Source organism: Ranitomeya imitator, chromosome 1, assembly GCF_032444005.1.
Source record: "Ranitomeya imitator isolate aRanImi1 chromosome 1, aRanImi1.pri, whole genome shotgun sequence".
Taxonomy (NCBI): domain Eukaryota; kingdom Metazoa; phylum Chordata; class Amphibia; order Anura; family Dendrobatidae; genus Ranitomeya; species Ranitomeya imitator.
This window is the reverse complement of record NC_091282.1, coordinates 600,162,495-600,170,181: the sequence shown is the minus strand read 5'-3', so window position 1 is coordinate 600,170,181 and position 7,687 is coordinate 600,162,495.

Genomic DNA, 7,687 nt, shown 5'->3' with positions numbered 1-7,687 from the left:
CTGGATGACATCTTGGTTTTCTCCCCAGACCTACCCACACACAGAAGAGACGTCCGATGAGTTCTCCTTCGATTATGGGAGAACCGCTTGTATGCCAAGTATGAGAAATGCCTCTTCGAGCAGTCTTCTCTGCCGTTCCTTGGATACATCGTCTCTGACTCTGGGCTGGAGATGGATCCTAACAAGGTGTCGGCCATCATGAACTGGCCTCGGCCGGTCGGGATCAAAGCCATCCAGCGGTTCGTAGGATTCGCCAACTACTACCGGCAGTTTATCCAGCACTTCTCGGATCTGGTCAAGCCTCTCACAGCACTCACACGCAAGGGAATACCTGCTAATGGATGGACTCCAGAGGCCGAGTTTTCCTTCCAGGCACTCAAACGGGCCTTCTCCTCCGCACCAGCCCTGCACAGGCCCGTCGCTGAGAAGCAGTTCTTTCTGGAGGTGGACGCATCCTCCACAGGTGCCGGGGCCGTCCTCACGCAGAAAGCCGCCTCCGGACGCATGGTCTCTTGCGGCTTCTTTTCGAAGGCCTTTACCCCCTGTGAGCAGAATTACTCCATTGGTGACCGTGAGTTGCTTGCCATCAAGATGGCCTTGGAGGAGTGGCGTTACCTCCTAGAGGGAGCGGTGCACCCGGTGGTGATCTACACCGACCACAAGAACTTGGCCTATCTCCAGTCTGCCCAGAGGCTCAATCCTCGTCAAGCCCGTTGGTCTTTATTCTTTGCTTGGTTTGACTACCGTCTTCATTTTCGTCCCGCAGATAAGAATATCAAGGCTGACGCCCTCTCCCGGTCTTTTCTTACCAACGATCAGGAGGAGGAACCTCGTCCCATCATCGATCCATCCAAGGTGATCATGGTTGCACCGCTTCGACTGTCGCAGGTACCTCCAGGTAGGACGCTGGTGCCCGAACTGAGTCGAGAACGCATCCTTCGCTGGGGACATTCCTCCTTACTAGCCGGCCACGCGGGTCTGACAAAGACTCTACAGTTGATCGGTCGGCACTACTGGTGGCCTGGGATGTGTCAAGAGGTGTCAGACTACGTCTCAGCCTGTTCTTCCTGTGCCCGCAACAAGACCCCCAAACGGCTTCCCACCGGTCAACTCTTGCCCTTGCCTATACCATCAAAACCATGGCAACACATTGCGATGGACTTCATCACGGATCTCCCTGCATCCTCTGGGAATTGTTATGATCTGGTGGTTTAGGAACAACATGAGACAAGCTCTGAAAGAGGTGGTATCTGTGCTGACCGCAAACCCTGAACCTAGCAGCGCAACTAAAAATAGCCGTGGTGGGTACCTGACGCTCCCTAGACCCCTCAGCACAGCCTAAGATCTAACTTCCCCTAAAGATGGAAACATGAAACCTATCTTGCCTCAGAGAAAATCCCTAAAGGAAAGATAGCCCCCCACAAATATTGACGGTGAGAGGAGGGGAAAATAACATACGCAGAAATGAAATCAGATTTTAGCATAGGAGGCCAGTCTAGCTTGATAGATAGGACAGGAAAGGATACTGTGCGGTCAGTATAAAAACTACAAAACAGTCCACACAGAGTTTACAAAATCTCCACACCTGACTAAAGGTGTGGAGGGTAAATCTGCTTCCCAGAGCTTCCAGCTAACAGAAAAAATCCATACTGACAAGCTGGACAAATATAGAATGCACAGAACAATAAGTCCACAACATGTGGACTGAAATGAGCAAAGCCAGAACTTATCTTTGCAGAACTGGTCAGGAAACCAGGAGAATCCAAGCAGAGATGTGAATCCAGCCAGGAAACATTTACAAGTGGCACAGGCTGAAGAAAGAGCCAGACTTAAATAACGGACGATAAGTGGAGGCAGCTGATGACAGCTAACTCCAAGGAGCATCCATACCACTAGAAACCACAAGAGGGAGCCCAAGAGCAGAACTCACAAAAGTGCCACTTACAACCACCGGAGGGAGCCCAAGAGCGGAATTCACAACAGGAATACTGTCATCTGGGTCGTGGTGGACAGATTTTCCAAGATGAGTCACTTCGTTTCTCTGCCTGGTCTTCCTTCGGCACCCAAGCTGGCTGAGTTGTTTGTTCAACATATCCTCCGGTTGCATGGGTTACCCTCCAACATTGTTTTTGATAGGGGAGTACAATTCGTGTCCCGATTCTGGCGGTCTCTCTGCAGGAAACTCGATATTGCCTTGGACTTCTCTTCGGCTTATCATCCACAGTCTAACGGACAGGTGGAACGGGTAAACCAGGTGTTGGCAGGTTTTCTACGACACTTTGTCAACGCACACCACGACAACTGGACGTCCCTACTGCCTTGGGCGGAGTTCTCGTACAATAATCATGTTGATGAGTCCTCTCGTAACACTCCATTTTTTATTGTATATGGGCAGCACCCGAGGATCCCGACTCCCTTGGACATCGCGACTCCCAATCCTGCAGCAGAGGCCGTGGCTCGCGACTTTGCCAACATCTGGAACAAGACTCGTGAGGCTCTTGTGAAAGCATCCCAGCGCATGAAGGACCATGCCGACAAGAGAAGACTTGATGCCCAGATGTTTCAACCGGGAGACAAGGTATGGTTATCAGCCAAGTACGTCTGCCTTAAGGTGCCCTCCTTCAAGCTCGGACCTCGGTACATCGGACCGTTCGAGGTGTCCCGGAGACTCAACGATGTGTGCTATCGGCTACTACTGCCTCCTTCTCTGCGAATACATAATTCTTTCCACCGTTCCCTCCTCAAACCTGTGATCCTCAACCGCTTCTCCCAGGATCCGGGAGAGCGTCCTCCTCCGATTTCGGCCAATGATGAGTATGAGGTCAGTGCCATCCTGGACGTGAAGAAGAGAGGGCATGCCACATGGTACCTGGTCGACTGGAAGGGGTTTGGTCCTGAGGAGAGGTCCTGGGAGCCGGAGGGCAATGTCCATGTTCCTCGTCTCCTACGGCGGTTCTTTGCCAGTCGCCGCCCGGGGGGGCCTGGAGGGGGGTACTGTCACCACCTCGCAGTCCGGGGCGCCTTCTTTCTCTTCCCCGCCTGCTCTTACCTCTTCTGGTCCTGTCCTTAGCCAGCAGGGTCACGCTCCGGTCATCCGCCGGCGCTCCGGGGTCCGTCCCTGCAGACATGCTGCCCGGGTCCTTGCTCCCATGTCTGCTGCACTTCCTCCTTTCTCTCCCTCTCCTAGGGAGTGCATAGGGGCGGGCAGGCGAGCTCTCTGGCTTCTTAAAGGGTCAGCCCCTCCCTACTCACTGCCCCTCCTCCCGGCCTATCACCTGGAGGCTGGAGGTATATAAGGATCTCAGTCACTCCTGGACGCCGCCTGGGCAACTTCTATTATCCTGAAGTCTCTGCTCCATGTCTGGTCTAGCTAGGTTTACCAGTCCAATTTGCCTGTCTTACTCTGTTTACCTTTTTCCCTAGGATCGTGTCTGGTCTTCTCAGCATCCTGAGTCATTTCCAGTGCGGTTCCCTGCAGTCTTCAGCCTGCTTCCAAGTTCCACATTCTTCCCTGTTTTTGTCCGTTCATTTCTTCTCAACCTCCTATGTCGGTTTAACACAGGTTTCTGTCTCATCGGACCCTCTTTTGGAGGTCAAGGGGAAATCCCTGTATAGGGGTCACTCCAAGACTTGGACTCCTTAGAGGCACCCTGGTGTTTTGGTCCTGTGGCCTTCCTTTGGGGTGTCTCTCCTAGTATATTTTGTATTTCTTACAATAAAGCTTTTTACCTGCTTCCGTGGTCTGGCTCTCCCTTCCTGGTATCAGCAACCGCAGTATTTGCGGTCCAGTGGGTCTACCCGATTGATCCTTCGGTAGGGCGTGACAGGAAACACTGCATGTAGGGCACAGCAAGAATACCATAACCAACCCTCTCTCACTCTGCCATGTCCACCGGCACCCCCGCTAGTTCCAACATATGCAGCTCTCCAGTCCAGCTCACCCTACATGAGACTCTCGTTAGGAAAAGGAAGTACTCATCCTAGCATCCGCGTACACAGGGTTTGAATGCCCACATTGCTAGACTAATCTCATTAGAGATGATGCCCTACCGGTTAGTTGAAAGCAAAGCTTTCAAAGCCCTGATGGACTACGCTGTACCACGCTACGAGCTACCCAGTCGACATTTCTTTTCGAGAAAAGCCATCCCAGCCCTCCACCAGCATGTAAAAGACCGCATCGTCCATGCACTCAGGCAATCTGTGAGTACAAAGGTGCACCTGACAACAGATGCATGGACCAGTAGGCATGGCCAGGGACGTTACGTGTCCATCACGGCACACTGGGTTAATGTGGTGGATGCAGGGTCCACAGGGGACAGCAATATTGGGACAGTTCTGCCTAGCCCACGGTCTAGGAAACAGTTGGCTGTAGGCGTTCGCCGCCCCCCCTCCTCTGTTATGACCTGGTGGTAAGGACAATAATGGACCTGGTGGTTAAGAGCACACGGAATGACCTGATAGTTACAAATAATATAGGACGAGCTCTGAGACGTGGGAACTCTGCTGACCGCAATCCCTAATCCTATCACACACACTAGAAATAGCCGTGGATTGCTCCTAACGCTCCCTATGCAACTCGGCACAGCCTAAGGAACTAGCTAGCCCTGAAGATAGAAAAATAACGCCTACCTTGCCTCAGAGAAATTCCCCAAAGGAAAAGGCAGCCCCCCACATATAATGACTGTGAGTAAAGATGAAAATACAAACACAGAGATGAAATAGATTTAGCAAAGTGAGGCCTGACTTACTGAACAGACTGAGGACAGGAAAGGTAACTTTGCGGTCAGCACAAAAAACTACAAAAAGACCACGCAGAGGGCGCTCCCTCTGCTTCCCAGAGCTTCCAGCAAGCAAGACAAAAATCAAAATAGCAAGCTGGACAGAAAAATAGCAAACAAAGTTAAACAAGCAGGAACTTAGCTTCTGCTGGGAAGACAGGTCACAAGAACGATCCAGGAGAGAACTAGACCAATACTGGAACATTGACAGGTGGCATGGAGCAATGATCTAAGTGGAGTTAAATAGAGCAACCAGCTAACGAATTAACCTCGTCACCTGTGGAAGGAAACTCAGAAGCCGCAGCCAAAGTACCATTCATGACCACAGGAGGGAGCTTGACAACAGAATTCACAACACTCCTCCTCCTCGTCGTCCTCCTGCAGAAGCGAGAGCTCGTCCACAGACCGCAGTCGCACAACCACTCCATCCGCAGCTGCCCATGTTGCACTCGAGGTGTCCCATTATGGGACAGCTAGTGGCAAGCGTCAGCAGGCTGTATTGGCAATGAAGTGTTTGGGCGACAACAGACACACCGCGGAAGTTCTGTCCAAGTTCTTGCAGAAAGAAACTCAGTCATGGCTGGGCACTGTACATCTTGAGGCAGGCAAGGTAGTGAGTGATAACGGAAGGAATTTTATGGCTGCCATAGCCCTTTCACAACTGAAACACATTCCTTGCCTGGCTCACATCTTAAACCTGGTGGTGCAGTGCTTCCTGAAAAGTTATCCGGGGATACCCGACCTGCTCCTCAAAGTGCGCAGACTTTGCTCGCATATCCGCCGTTCGCCCGTGCACTCCAGCCGTATGCAGAACGGTATTTGAACCTTCCACAGCATCGCCTAATCATCGACGTTGCAACAAGGTGGAACTCCACACTGCACATGCTTCAGAGACTGTGCGAACAGAGGCGTGCTGTTATGTATTTGTGGGAGGATACACATACACGGGCAGGCAGTTGGATGGCAGATATGGAGTTGTCAGGTGTGCAGTGGTCGAAGGTACAAGACCTGTGTCAAGTCCTTCAGTGTTTTGAGGAATGCACACGGCTGGTTAGTGCAGACAACACCATAATAAGCATGAGCATCCCCCTAATGCGTCTGCTGATGCAAAGTTTGACGCACATAAAGGAGCAGGCGTCTGCAGCCGAGGAAGAGGATAGCCTTGATGACAGTCAGCCATTGTCTGGTCAGGGTAATCTACAGGATGAGGTAGCAGGCGAAGAGGAGGAGGACGAGGAGGATGATGGGGATGAGTATTTTTTAAATGAGGAAGCTTCTCCGGGGCCAATAGAAACTGGTGGCGTTGCAAGGCCGGGTTCAGGTTTTTTGAGGGAGACAAGTGACGAAGATTTGCCTGAAACTGCCCCTCAACCCAGCACAACCGCAGATTTGACAACTGGAACTTTGGCCCACATGGCGTATTATGCCTTACGTATCCTCAAAAGGCACCCACGCATTATTAAAATGATGACCGATGATGATTACTGGTTGGTCTGCCTCCTTGATCCTCGCTATAAAAGCAAATTGCAAAATATCATGCCACATGAAAACCTCGAACAAATATTAGCAACCAAACAAGCAACTCTGGTAGACCGTTTGATTCAGGCATTCCCAGCACACAGCGCCGGTGATGGTTCTCACACAAGCTGCAGGGGGCAACAGGGCAGAGGTGTTAGAGGTGCACAAATCAGAAGTGGCGTTGGACAGAGGGGTTTTCTGACCAGGTTGTGGAGTGATTTCGCAATGACCGCAGACAGGACAGGTTACTGCAGCATCAATTCAAAGTGACGGGAGACAACATTTGTCCAGTATGGTTACTATTTTTCATCCGTTATTGATGTTCTCCCTCAACCGTCATTCCCATTTGATTACTGGGCATCCAAAATAGACACCTGGCCTGAATTGGCAGAATATGCATTGCAGGAGCTTGCTTGCCCAGCAGCTAGTGTGCTATCAGAAAGAGTATTCAGTGCTGCTGGTTCAATATTGACCGAAAAAAGGACTCGTCTGGCTACCCAAAATGTTGATGATCTAACCTTCATTAAAATGAACCACTCATGGATTTTGAATTATTTTGCCCCACCTTTCCCGGCTGACACCTAGCTCTCCTATAAAAAGGTCTCGCTTGTGGACTGGTCTTACTGACTGTTCCAATCTCTTAATTTGCAGCAGCTGTTTGTCCAGCATACAACATGTTTACACCTCCCTAAATGGGCTAACTCCCCCCACGGGGCTGTGGTCTCGCCACTTGGCGCAAGCACCCGTGAGAATGCCGTTTGTCTGAAGAGGTGGGTGTGCCCGTTTTTGGTCGATGGCACTGCCACTGGGTCCCTCATAGTAAAATAAAGTGTCTCTGGCGGTGGTGGCGCGCAACCAACGTCAGACACACCGTTGTAACATGAGGGGCCCTGGGCCTGTACCGCCGGCCACAAGAGAGTTTCCCCCCCCAGCTCAAACACTGTTCTACCACTTGCAAAATTATCTCTCACAGCTCCACCAATGTTTAGTCTATGCGTTGACATCCTTCAATGCCTGGCACTGACAATACCAATTTGTTGACATGTATGATGCTAGTTAAAATAGTCAGGGTCAATGTCCTATATTGACACCAGTAAATACTTAGCGCCAAATTACTATGTCTGAAACTCAGCAGAGGAGCCCACCCCTCTACCTAAGTATGCCACCCTTTTGTTTTTTGGTTTTGTTGTTTTGCGAGACATTAACATCTATTTATTTTTTGGGAGAAATAACTGTGTCAGACACTCCTTCCAATCGTCCTCCACTGACCACACCAATGCAGCCTGTGTACCCCTGCAAGATAATTCAAACTGCTTTGAGCCTATTTTTTAAAATTTTAGGCCTACTAAGTCTGTCTGCGGTCCCTCCTTCCATTTGTCCTCCGCTGAGCA